Genomic DNA, 12,500 nt, shown 5'->3' on the forward strand with positions numbered 1-12,500 from the left:
AGATGGAAAATGCCTCTGTTGTTCCAGGATGAGTAGACATTGTATCTTGCAAGGTCTGTTGGATGCAGAGCTAAAGATTTTAGCTGGGTGGAATATGGTGGAAGGCAAAAGAGCTCTGAAAGCTTGATCTTCCGGTCAATTTTCCATCCATATGGTTTCCTACAAGACCCAAGGGATGAAGAGTAGTGTTTTTCATAGATTAAGGACCCCAAGGCTCACAAAATGGTGAGAGAGTAGTGCCCCGTGTGAGGATCGAACTCACGACCTTCAGATTATGAGACTGACGCGCTACCTGCTGCGCTAACGAGGCCAATTAGTGAAAGGGATATGTGTGTCATAGCTGGCCACCATACTTGGAAGCTGATGGCGGTGGCACATCTTTTTTTCCCTTTGGTTTTCTCTATTTTTCTCAAAACAAAGCAGCCAGTTTTCCCATATGGTCTAGCGGTTAGGATTCCTGGTTTTCACCCAGGCGGCCCGGGTTCGACTCCCGGTATGGGAAATGCAAGTCCTTTTAACGACCCGCACACTCCTAGTGCTGAAACCTCAAAGCTGTTTTTCCATTGTAACCTCCAATCATTCCCTTGTTGTCAAAGTACCAAGGGTCAAAGCCAGGGATGCAGACAAGACAGGTCAAGCCGGGTCAGGACAGGAAATGAAATACTATCAGGAACACAGGAACTCACAGGGCAAGCTGAAGTTCATCCAGCAACTAATGGCTCATGCACGCGCTTTGGCGTACGTATATGCGCACTGGCACATGAATTTTCACACATGAATAATATCAGGATCACAGGAACTCACAGGGGAAGCTGAAGATCATCCAGCAACTAATGGCTTATGCTGCTAGCTTTAAATAGGCCACTGGGCACCAGAAATTGTCACGCATTGTGTGCGCTTTGGCGTACGCACATGCGTACTAGCACATGAAGTTTCTCGGCCGTTCTCGCTCTTCTGCACATTTGCATTGGCAAATATCTATGTGCCAATCTTCTGCAAACCATTCTCTGACAGAGACATCATCTTTTTTTTCCACACCTTTGAAAAAGCCCTTTTGAATTCCTCTGTGCTTTGTTCTTTCTGTGTGATGAAACTAAGGGAAGCATGTCACATAGATGGAAAATGCCTCTGTTGTTCCAGGATGAGTAGACATTGTATCTTGCAAGGTCTGTTGGATGCAGAGCTAAAGATTTTAGCTGGGTGGAATATGGTGGAAGGCAAAAGAGCACTGAAAGCTTGATCTTCCGGTCAATGTTCCATCCATATGGTTTCCTACAAGACCTAAGGGATGAAGAGTAGTGTTTTTCATAGATTAAGGACCCCAAGGCTCACAAAATGGTTAGAGAGTAGTGCCCCGTGTGAGGATCGAACTCACGACCTTCAGATTATGAGACTGACGCGCTACCTGCTGCGCTAACAAGGCCAATTAGTGAAAGTGATATGTGTGTCATAGCTGGCCACCATACTTGGAAGCTGATGGCGGTGGCACATCTTTTTTTCCCTTTGGTTTTCTCTATTTTTCTCAAAACAAGGCAGCTAGTTTTCCCATATGGTCTAGCGGTTAGGATTCCTGGTTTTCACCCAGGCGGCCCGGTTTTGACTCCCGGTATGGGAAATGCAAGTCCTTTTAACGACCCACACACTCCTAGTGCTGAAACCTCAAAGCTGTTTTTCCATTGTAACCTCCAATCATTCCCTTGTTGTCAAAGTACCAAGGGTCAAAGCCAGGGATGCAGACAAGACAGGTCAAGCCGGGTCAGGACAGGAAATGAAATACTATCAGGAACACAGGAACTCACAGGGCAAGCTGAAGTTCATCCAGCAACTAATGGCTCATGCACGCGCTTTGGCGTACGTATATGCGCACTGGCACATGAATTTTCACACATGAATAATATCAGGATCACAGGAACTCACAGGGGAAGCTGAAGATCATCCAGCAACTAATGGCTTATGCTGCTAGCTTTAAATAGGCCACTGGGCACCAGAAATTGTCACGCATTGTGTGCGCTTTGGCGTACGCACATGCGTACTAGCACATGAAGTTTCTCGGCCGTTCTCGCTCTTCTGCACATTTGCATTGGCAAATATCTATGTGCCAATCTTCTGCAAACCATTCTCTGACAGAGACATCATCTTTTTTTTGCACACCTTTGAAAAAGCCCTTTTGAATTCCTCGGTGCTTTGTTCTTTCTGTGTGATGAAACTAAGGGAAGCATGTCACATAGATGGAAAATGCCTCTGTTGTTCCAGGATGAGTAGACATTGTATCTTGCAAGGTCTGTTGGATGCAGAGCTAAAGATTTTAGCTGGGTGGAATATGGTGGAAGGCAAAAGAGCACTGAAAGCTTGATCTTGCGGTCAATGTTCCATCCATATGGTTTCCTACAAGACCTAAGGGATGAAGAGTAGTGTTTTTCATAGATTAAGGACCCCAAGGCTCACAAAATGGTTAGAGAGTAGTGCCCCGTGTGAGGATCGAACTCACGACCTTCAGATTATGAGACTGACGCGCTACCTGCTGCGCTAACGAGGCCAATTAGTGAAAGTGATATGTATGTCATAGCTGGCCACCATACTTGGAAGCTGATGGCGGTGGCACATCTTTTTTTCCGTTTGGTTTTCTCTATTTTTCTCAAAACAAGGCAGCTAGTTTTCCCATATGGTCTAGCGGTTAGGATTCCTGGTTTTCACCCAGGCGGCCCGGGTTCGACTCCCGGTATGGGAAATGCAAGTCCTTTTAACGACCCGCACACTCCTAGTGCTGAAACCTCAAAGCTGTTTTTCCATTGTAACCTCCAATCATTCCCTTGTTGTCAAAGTACCAAGGGTCAAAGCCAGGGATGCAGACAAGACAGGTCAAGCCGGGTCAGGACAGGAAATGAAATACTATCAGGAACACAGGAACTCACAGGGCAAGCTGAAGTTCACCCAGCAACTAATGGCTCATGCACGCGCTTTGGCGTACGTATATGCGCACTGGCACATGAATTTTCACACATGAATAATATCAGGATCACAGGAACTCACAGGGGAAGCTGAAGATCATCCAGCAACTAATGGCTTATGCTGCTAGCTTTAAATAGGCCACTGGGCACCAGAAATTGTCACGCATTGTGTGCGCTTTGGCGTACGCACATGCGTACTAGCACATGAAGTTTCTCGGCCGTTCTCGCTCTTCTGCACATTTGCATTGGCAAATATCTATGTGCCAATCTTCTGCAAACCATTCTCTGACAGAGACATCATCTTTTTTTTCCACACCTTTGAAAAAGCCCTTTTGAATTCCTCGGTGCTTTGTTCTTTCTGTGTGATGAAACTAAGGGAAGCATGTCACATAGATGGAAAATGCCTCTGTTGTTCCAGGATGAGTAGACATTGTATCTTGCAAGGTCTGTTGGATGCAGAGCTAAAGATTTTAGCTGGGTGGAATATGGTGGATGGCAAAAGAGCACTGAAAGCTTGATCTTCCGGTCAATTTTCCATCCATATGGTTTCCTACAAGACCTAAGGGATGAAGAGTAGTGTTTTTCATAGATTAAGGACCCCAAGGCTCACAAAATGGTTAGAGAGTAGTGCCCCATGTGAGGATCGAACTCACGACCTTCAGATTATGAGACTGACGCGCTACCTGCTGCGCTAACGAGGCCAATTAGTGAAAGTGATATGTGTGTCATAGCTGGCCACCATACTTGGAAGCTGATGGCGGTGGCACATCTTTTTTTCCCTTTGGTTTTCTCTATTTTTCTCAAAACAAGGCAGCTAGTTTTCCCATATGGTCTAGCGGTTAGGATTCCTGGTTTTCACCCAGGCGGCCCGGGTTCGACTCCCGGTATGGGAAATGCAAGTCCTTTTAACGACCCGCACACTCCTAGTGCTGAAACCTCAAAGCTGTTTTTCCATTGTAACCTCCAATCATTCCCTTGTTGTCAAAGTACCAAGGGTCAAAGCCAGGGATGCAGACAAGACAGGTCAAGCCGGGTCAGGACAGGAAATGAAATACTATCAGGAACACAGGAACTCACAGGGCAAGCTGAAGTTCATCCAGCAACTAATGGCTCATGCACGCGCTTTGGCGTACGTATATGCGCACTGGCACATGAATTTTCACACATGAATAATATCAGGATCACAGGAACTCACAGGGGAAGCTGAAGATCATCCAGCAACTAATGGCTTATGCTGCTAGCTTTAAATAGGCCACTGGGCACCAGAAATTGTCACGCATTGTGTGCGCTTTGGCGTACGCACATGCGTACTAGCACATGAAGTTTCTCGGCCGTTCTCGCTCTTCTGCACATTTGCATTGGCAAATATCTATGTGCCAATCTTCTGCAAACCATTCTCTGACAGAGACATCATCTTTTTTTTTCCACACCTTTGAAAAAGCCCTTTTGAATTCCTCGGTGCTTTGTTCTTTCTGTGTGATGAAACTAAGGGAAGCATGTCACATAGATGGAAAATGCCTCTGTTGTTCCAGGATGAGTAGACATTGTATCTTGCAAGGTCTGTTGGATGCAGAGCTAAAGATTTTAGCTGGGTGGAATATGGTGGAAGGCAAAAGAGCACTGAAAGCTTGATCTTGCGGTCAATTTTCCATCCATATGGTTTCCTACAAGACCTAAGGGATGAAGAGTAGTGTTTTTCATAGATTAAGGACCCCAAGGCTCACAAAACGGTTAGAGAGTAGTGCCCCGTGTGAGGATCGAACTCACGACCTTCAGATTATGAGACTGACGTGCTACCTGCTGCGCTAACGAGGCCAATTAGTGAAAGTGATATGTGTGTCATAGCTGGCCACCATACTTGGAAGCTGATGGCGGTGGCACATCTTTTTTTCCCTTTGGTTTTCTCTATTTTTCTCAAAACAAGGCAGCTAGTTTTCCCATATGGTCTAGCGGTTAGGATTCCTGGTTTTCACCCAGGCGGCCCGGGTTCGACTCCCGGTATGGGAAATGCAAGTCCTTTTAACGACCCGCACACTCCTAGTGCTGAAACCTTAAAGCTGTTTTTCCATTGTAACCTCCAATCATTCCCTTGTTGTCAAAGTACCAAGGGTCAAAGCCAGGGATGCAGACAAGACAGGTCAAGCCGGGTCAGGACAGGAAATGAAATACTATCAGGAACACAGGAACTCACAGGGCAAGCTGAAGTTCATCCAGCAACTAATGGCTCATGCACGCGCTTTGGTGTACGTATATGCGCACTGGCACATGAATTTTCACACATGAATAATATCAGGATCACAGGAACTCACAGGGGAAGCTGAAGATCATCCAGCAACTAATGGCTTATGCTGCTAGCTTTAAATAGGCCACTGGGCACCAGAAATTGTCACGCATTGTGTGCGCTTTGGCGTACGCACATGCGTACTAGCACATGAAGTTTCTCGGCCGTTCTCGCTCTTCTGCACATTTGCATTGGCAAATATCTATGTGCCAATCTTCTGCAAACCATTCTCTGACAGAGACATCATCTTTTTTTTCCACACCTTTGAAAAAGCCCTTTTGAATTCCTCGGTGCTTTGTTCTTTCTGTGTGATGAAACTAAGGGAAGCATGTCACATAGATGGAAAATGCCTCTGTTGTTCCAGGATGAGTAGACATTGTATCTTGCAAGGTCTGTTGGATGCAGAGCTAAAGATTTTAGCTGGGTGGAATATGGTGGAAGGCAAAAGAGCTCTGAAAGCTTGATCTTCCGGTCAATTTTCCATCCATATGGTTTCCTACAAGACCCAAGGGATGAAGAGTAGTGTTTTTCATAGATTAAGGACCCCAAGGCTCACAAAATGGTGAGAGAGTAGTGCCCCGTGTGAGGATCGAACTCACGACCTTCAGATTATGAGACTGACGCGCTACCTGCTGCGCTAACGAGGCCAATTAGTGAAAGGGATATGTGTGTCATAGCTGGCCACCATACTTGGAAGCTGATGGCGGTGGCACATCTTTTTTTCCCTTTGGTTTTCTCTATTTTTCTCAAAACAAAGCAGCCAGTTTTCCCATATGGTCTAGCGGTTAGGATTCCTGGTTTTCACCCAGGCGGCCCGGGTTCGACTCCCGGTATGGGAAATGCAAGTCCTTTTAACGACCCGCACACTCCTAGTGCTGAAACCTCAAAGCTGTTTTTCCATTGTAACCTCCAATCATTCCCTTGTTGTCAAAGTACCAAGGGTCAAAGCCAGGGATGCAGACAAGACAGGTCAAGCCGGGTCAGGACAGGAAATGAAATACTATCAGGAACACAGGAACTCACAGGGCAAGCTGAAGTTCATCCAGCAACTAATGGCTCATGCACGCGCTTTGGCGTACGTATATGCGCACTGGCACATGAATTTTCACACATGAATAATATCAGGATCACAGGAACTCACAGGGGAAGCTGAAGATCATCCAGCAACTAATGGCTTATGCTGCTAGCTTTAAATAGGCCACTGGGCACCAGAAATTGTCACGCATTGTGTGCGCTTTGGCGTACGCACATGCGTACTAGCACATGAAGTTTCTCGGCCGTTCTCGCTCTTCTGCACATTTGCATTGGCAAATATCTATGTGCCAATCTTCTGCAAACCATTCTCTGACAGAGACATCATCTTTTTTTTCCACACCTTTGAAAAAGCCCTTTTGAATTCCTCTGTGCTTTGTTCTTTCTGTGTGATGAAACTAAGGGAAGCATGTCACATAGATGGAAAATGCCTCTGTTGTTCCAGGATGAGTAGACATTGTATCTTGCAAGGTCTGTTGGATGCAGAGCTAAAGATTTTAGCTGGGTGGAATATGGTGGAAGGCAAAAGAGCACTGAAAGCTTGATCTTCCGGTCAATGTTCCATCCATATGGTTTCCTACAAGACCTAAGGGATGAAGAGTAGTGTTTTTCATAGATTAAGGACCCCAAGGCTCACAAAATGGTTAGAGAGTAGTGCCCCGTGTGAGGATCGAACTCACGACCTTCAGATTATGAGACTGACGCGCTACCTGCTGCGCTAACGAGGCCAATTAGTGAAAGTGATATGTGCGTCATAGCTGGCCACCATACTTGGAAGCTGATGGCGGTGGCACATCTTTTTTTCCCTTTGGTTTTCTCTATTTTTCTCAAAACAAGGCAGCTAGTTTTCCCATATGGTCTAGCGGTTAGGATTCCTGGTTTTCACCCAGGTGGCCCGGGTTCGACTCCCGGTATGGGAAATGCAAGTCCTTTTAACGACCCGCACACTCCTAGTGCTGAAACCTCAAAGCTGTTTTTCCATTGTAACCTCCAATCATTCCCTTGTTGTCAAAGTACCAAGGGTCAAAGCCAGGGATGCAGACAAGACAGGTCAAGCCGGGTCAGGACAGGAAATGAAATACTATCAGGAACACAGGAACTCACAGGGCAAGCTGAAGTTCATCCAGCAACTAATGGCTCATGCACGCGCTTTGGTGTACGTATATGCGCACTGGCACATGAATTTTCACACATGAATAATATCAGGATCACAGGAACTCACAGGGGAAGCTGAAGATCATCCAGCAACTAATGGCTTATGCTGCTAGCTTTAAATAGGCCACTGGGCACCAGAAATTGTCACGCATTGTGTGCGCTTTGGCGTACGCACATGCGTACTAGCACATGAAGTTTCTCGGCCGTTCTCGCTCTTCTGCACATTTGCATTGGCAAATATCTATGTGCCAATCTTCTGCAAACCATTCTCTGACAGAGACATCATCTTTTTTTTCCACACCTTTGAAAAAGCCCTTTTGAATTCCTCGGTGCTTTGTTCTTTCTGTGTGATGAAACTAAGGGAAGCATGTCACATAGATGGAAAATGCCTCTGTTGTTCCAGGATGAGTAGACATTGTATCTTGCAAGGTCTGTTGGATGCAGAGCTAAAGATTTTAGCTGGGTGGAATATGGTGGAAGGCAAAAGAGCTCTGAAAGCTTGATCTTCCGGTCAATTTTCCATCCATATGGTTTCCTACAAGACCCAAGGGATGAAGAGTAGTGTTTTTCATAGATTAAGGACCCCAAGGCTCACAAAATGGTGAGAGAGTAGTGCCCCGTGTGAGGATCGAACTCACGACCTTCAGATTATGAGACTGACGCGCTACCTGCAGCGCTAACGAGGCCAATTAGTGAAAGGGATATGTGTGTCATAGCTGGCCACCATACTTGGAAGCTGATGGCGGTGGCACATCTTTTTTTCCCTTTGGTTTTCTCTATTTTTCTCAAAACAAAGCAGCCAGTTTTCCCATATGGTCTAGCGGTTAGGATTCCTGGTTTTCACCCAGGCGGCCCGGGTTCGACTCCCGGTATGGGAAATGCAAGTCCTTTTAACGACCCGCACACTCCTAGTGCTGAAACCTCAAAGCTGTTTTTCCATTGTAACCTCCAATCATTCCCTTGTTGTCAAAGTACCAAGGGTCAAAGCCAGGGATGCAGACAAGACAGGTCAAGCCGGGTCAGGACAGGAAATGAAATACTATCAGGAACACAGGAACTCACAGGGCAAGCTGAAGTTCATCCAGCAACTAATGGCTCATGCACGCGCTTTGGCGTACGTATATGCGCACTGGCACATGAATTTTCACACATGAATAATATCAGGATCACAGGAACTCACAGGGGAAGCTGAAGATCATCCAGCAACTAATGGCTTATGCTGCTAGCTTTAAATAGGCCACTGGGCACCTGAAATTGTCACGCATTGTGTGCGCTTTGGCGTACGCACATGCGTACTAGCACATGAAGTTTCTCGGCCGTTCTCGCTCTTCTGCACATTTGCATTGGCAAATATCTATGTGCCAATCTTCTGCAAACCATTCTCTGACAGAGACATCATCTTTTTTTTCCACACCTTTGAAAAAGCCCTTTTGAATTCCTCGGTGCTTTGTTCTTTCTGTGTGATGAAACTAAGGGAAGCATGTCACATAGATGGAAAATGCCTCTGTTGTTCCAGGATGAGTAGACATTGTATCTTGCAAGGTCTGTTGGATGCAGAGCTAAAGATTTTAGCTGGGTGGAATATGGTGGAAGGCAAAAGAGCACTGAAAGCTTGATCTTCCTGTCAATTTTCCATCCATATGGTTTCCTACAAGACCTAAGGGATGAAGAGTAGTGTTTTTCATAGATTAAGGACCCCAAGGCTCACAAAATGGTTAGAGAGTAGTGCCCCGTGTGAGGATCGAACTCACGACCTTCAGATTATGAGACTGACGCGCTACCTGCTGCGCTAACAAGGCCAATTAGTGAAAGTGATATGTGTGTCATAGCTGGCCACCATACTTGGAAGCTGATGGCGGTGGCACATCTTTTTTTCCCTTTGGTTTTCTCTATTTTTCTCAAAACAAGGCAGCTAGTTTTCCCATATGGTCTAGCGGTTAGGATTCCTGGTTTTCACCCAGGCGGCCCGGTTTTGACTCCCGGTATGGGAAATGCAAGTCCTTTTAACGACCCACACACTCCTAGTGCTGAAACCTCAAAGCTGTTTTTCCATTGTAACCTCCAATCATTCCCTTGTTGTCAAAGTACCAAGGGTCAAAGCCAGGGATGCAGACAAGACAGGTCAAGCCGGGTCAGGACAGGAAATGAAATACTATCAGGAACACAGGAACTCACAGGGCAAGCTGAAGTTCATCCAGCAACTAATGGCTCATGCACGCGCTTTGGCGTACGTATATGCGCACTGGCACATGAATTTTCACACATGAATAATATCAGGATCACAGGAACTCACAGGGGAAGCTGAAGATCATCCAGCAACTAATGGCTTATGCTGCTAGCTTTAAATAGGCCACTGGGCACCAGAAAATGTCACGCATTGTGTGCGCTTTAGCGTACGCACATGCGTGCTAGCACATGAAGTTTCTCGGCCGTTCTCGCTCTTCTGCACATTTGCATTGGCAAATATCTATGTGCCAATCTTCTGCAAACCATTCTCTGACAGAGACATCATCTTTTTTTTTCACACCTTTGAAAAAGCCCTTTTGAATTCCTCGGTGCTTTGTTCTTTCTGTGTGATGAAACTAAGGGAAGCATGTCACATAGATGGAAAATGCCTCTGTTGTTCCAGGATGAGTAGACATTGTATCTTGCAAGGTCTGTTGGATGCAGAGCTAAAGATTTTAGCTGGGTGGAATATGATGGAAGGCAAAAGAGCACTGAAAGCTTGATCTTCCGGTCAATTTTCCATCCATATGGTTTCCTACAAGATCTAAGGGATGAAGAGTAGTTTTTTCATAGATTAAGGACCCCAAGGCTCACAAAATGGTTAGAGAGTAGTGCCCCGTGTGAGGATCGAACTCACGACCTTCAGATTATGAGACTGACGCGCTACCTGCTGCGCTAACGAGGCCAATTAGTGAAAGTGATATGTGTGTCATAGCTGGCCACCATACTTGGAAGCTGATGGCGGTGGCACATCTTTTTTTCCCTTTGGTTTTCTCTATTTTTCTCAAAACAAGGCAGCTAGTTTTGCCATATGGTCTAGCGGTTAGGATTCCTGGTTTTCACCCAGGCGGCCCGGGTTCGACTCCCGGTATGGGAAATACAAGTCCTTTTAACGACCCGCACACTCCTAGTGCTGAAACCTCAAAGCTGTTTTTCCATTGTAACCTCCAATCATTCCCTTGTTGTCAAAGTACCAAGGGTCAAAGCAAGGGATGCAGACAAGATAGGTCAAGCCGGGTCAGGACAGGAAATGAAATACTATCAGGAACACAGGAACTCACAGGGCAAGCTGAAGTTCATCCAGCAACTAATGGCTCATGCACGCGCTTTGGCGTACGTATATGCGCACTGGCACATGAATTTTCACACATGAATAATATCAGGATCACAGGAACTCACAGGGGAAGCTGAAGATCATCCAGCAACTAATGGCTTATGCTGCTAGCTTTAAATAGGCCACTGGGCACCTGAAATTGTCACGCATTGTGTGCGCTTTGGCGTACGCACATGCGTACTAGCACATGAAGTTTCTCGGCCGTTCTCGCTCTTCTGCACATTTGCATTGGCAAATATCTATGTGCCAATCTTCTGCAAACCATTCTCTGACAGAGACATCATCTTTTTTTTCCACACCTTTGAAAAAGCCCTTTTGAATTCCTCGGTGCTTTGTTCTTTCTGTGTGATGAAACTAAGGGAAGCATGTCACATAGATGGAAAATGCCTCTGTTGTTCCAGGATGAGTAGACATTGTATCTTGCAAGGTCTGTTGGATGCAGAGCTAAAGATTTTAGCTGGGTGGAATATGGTGGAAGGCAAAAGAGTACTGAAAGCTTGATCTTCCGGTCAATGTTCCATCCATATGGTTTCCTACAAGACCTAAGGGATGAAGAGTAGTGTTTTTCATAGATTAAGGACCCCAAGGCTCACAAAATGGTTAGAGAGTAGTGCCCCGTGTGAGGATCGAACTCACGACCTTCAGATTATGAGACTGACGCGCTACCTGCTGCGCTAACAAGGCCAATTAGTGAAAGTGATATGTGTGTCATAGCTGGCCACCATACTTGGAAGCTGATGGCGGTGGCACATCTTTTTTTCCCTTTGGTTTTCTCTATTTTTCTCAAAACAAGGCAGCTAGTTTTCCCATATGGTCTAGCGGTTAGGATTCCTGGTTTTCACCCAGGCGGCCCGGGTTCGACTCCCGGTATGGGAAATGCAAGTCCTTTTAACGACCCACACACTCCTAGTGCTGAAACCTCAAAGCTGTTTTTCCATTGTAACCTCCAATCATTCCCTTGTTGTCAAAGTACCAAGGGTCAAAGCCAGGGATGCAGACAAGACAGGTCAAGCCGGGTCAGGACAGGAAATGAAATACTATCAGGAACACAGGAACTCACAGGGCAAGCTGAAGTTCATCCAGCAACTAATGGCTCATGCACGCGCTTTGGCGTACGTATATGCGCACTGGCACATGAATTTTCACACATGAATAATATCAGGATCACAGGAACTCACAGGGGAAGCTGAAGATCATCCAGCAACTAATGGCTTATGCTGCTAGCTTTAAATAGGCCACTGGGCACCAGAAATTGTCACGCATTGTGTGCGCTTTAGCGTACGCACATGCGTACTAGCACATGAAGTTTCTCGGCCGTTCTCGCTCTTCTGCACATTTGCATTGGCAAATACCTATGTGCCAATCTTCTGCAAACCATTCTCTGACAGAGACATCATCTTTTTTTTCCACACCTTTGAAAAAGCCCTTTTGAATTCCTCGGTGCTTTGTTCTTTCTGTGTGATGAAACTAAGGGAAGCATGTCACATAGATGGAAAATGCCTCTGTTGTTCCAGGATGAGTAGACATTGTATCTTGCAAGGTCTGTTGGATGCAGAGCTAAAGATTTTAGCTGGGTGGAATATGGTGGAAGGCAAAAGAGCACTGAAAGCTTGATCTTCCGGTCAATGTTCCATCCATATGGTTTCCTACAAGACCTAAGGGATGAAGAGTAGTGTTTTTCATAGATTAAGGACCCCAAGGCTCACAAAATGGTCAGAGAGTAGTGCCCCGTGTGAGGATCGAA

General features: G+C 45.9%; 9 non-coding genes across 9 annotated transcripts; 8 read left to right on the forward strand and 1 right to left on the reverse strand.

The window, feature by feature from the left end:
- Positions 1-237: 237 nt before the first annotated feature.
- Positions 238-310, reverse strand: TRNAM-CAU (transfer RNA methionine (anticodon CAU)). The gene has a single exon. It is a non-coding gene; the product is annotated as a tRNA-Met (tRNA).
- Positions 311-430: 120 nt separating this feature from the next.
- TRNAE-UUC (transfer RNA glutamic acid (anticodon UUC)) lies at positions 431-502 on the forward strand. Its single transcript has one exon. It is a non-coding gene; the product is annotated as a tRNA-Glu (tRNA).
- A 2,154-nt stretch (positions 503-2,656) lies between these two features.
- Positions 2,657-2,728, forward strand: TRNAE-UUC (transfer RNA glutamic acid (anticodon UUC)). The gene has a single exon. It is a non-coding gene; the product is annotated as a tRNA-Glu (tRNA).
- A 1,041-nt stretch (positions 2,729-3,769) lies between these two features.
- On the forward strand, positions 3,770-3,841 carry TRNAE-UUC (transfer RNA glutamic acid (anticodon UUC)). Its single transcript has one exon. It is a non-coding gene; the product is annotated as a tRNA-Glu (tRNA).
- Positions 3,842-4,883: 1,042 nt separating this feature from the next.
- On the forward strand, positions 4,884-4,955 carry TRNAE-UUC (transfer RNA glutamic acid (anticodon UUC)). Its single transcript has one exon. It is a non-coding gene; the product is annotated as a tRNA-Glu (tRNA).
- Positions 4,956-5,996: 1,041 nt separating this feature from the next.
- Positions 5,997-6,068, forward strand: TRNAE-UUC (transfer RNA glutamic acid (anticodon UUC)). Its single transcript has one exon. It is a non-coding gene; the product is annotated as a tRNA-Glu (tRNA).
- Positions 6,069-7,109: 1,041 nt separating this feature from the next.
- Positions 7,110-7,181, forward strand: TRNAE-UUC (transfer RNA glutamic acid (anticodon UUC)). The gene has a single exon. It is a non-coding gene; the product is annotated as a tRNA-Glu (tRNA).
- Positions 7,182-8,222: 1,041 nt separating this feature from the next.
- On the forward strand, positions 8,223-8,294 carry TRNAE-UUC (transfer RNA glutamic acid (anticodon UUC)). Its single transcript has one exon. It is a non-coding gene; the product is annotated as a tRNA-Glu (tRNA).
- A 3,266-nt stretch (positions 8,295-11,560) lies between these two features.
- On the forward strand, positions 11,561-11,632 carry TRNAE-UUC (transfer RNA glutamic acid (anticodon UUC)). The gene has a single exon. It is a non-coding gene; the product is annotated as a tRNA-Glu (tRNA).
- Positions 11,633-12,500: the final 868 nt, after the last annotated feature.

Source organism: Lithobates pipiens, unplaced genomic scaffold, assembly GCF_037356315.1.
Source record: "Lithobates pipiens isolate NorthernLeopardFrog02 unplaced genomic scaffold, aLitPip1_a1.2 Scaffold_8, whole genome shotgun sequence".
NCBI lineage: Eukaryota > Metazoa > Chordata > Amphibia > Anura > Ranidae > Lithobates > Lithobates pipiens.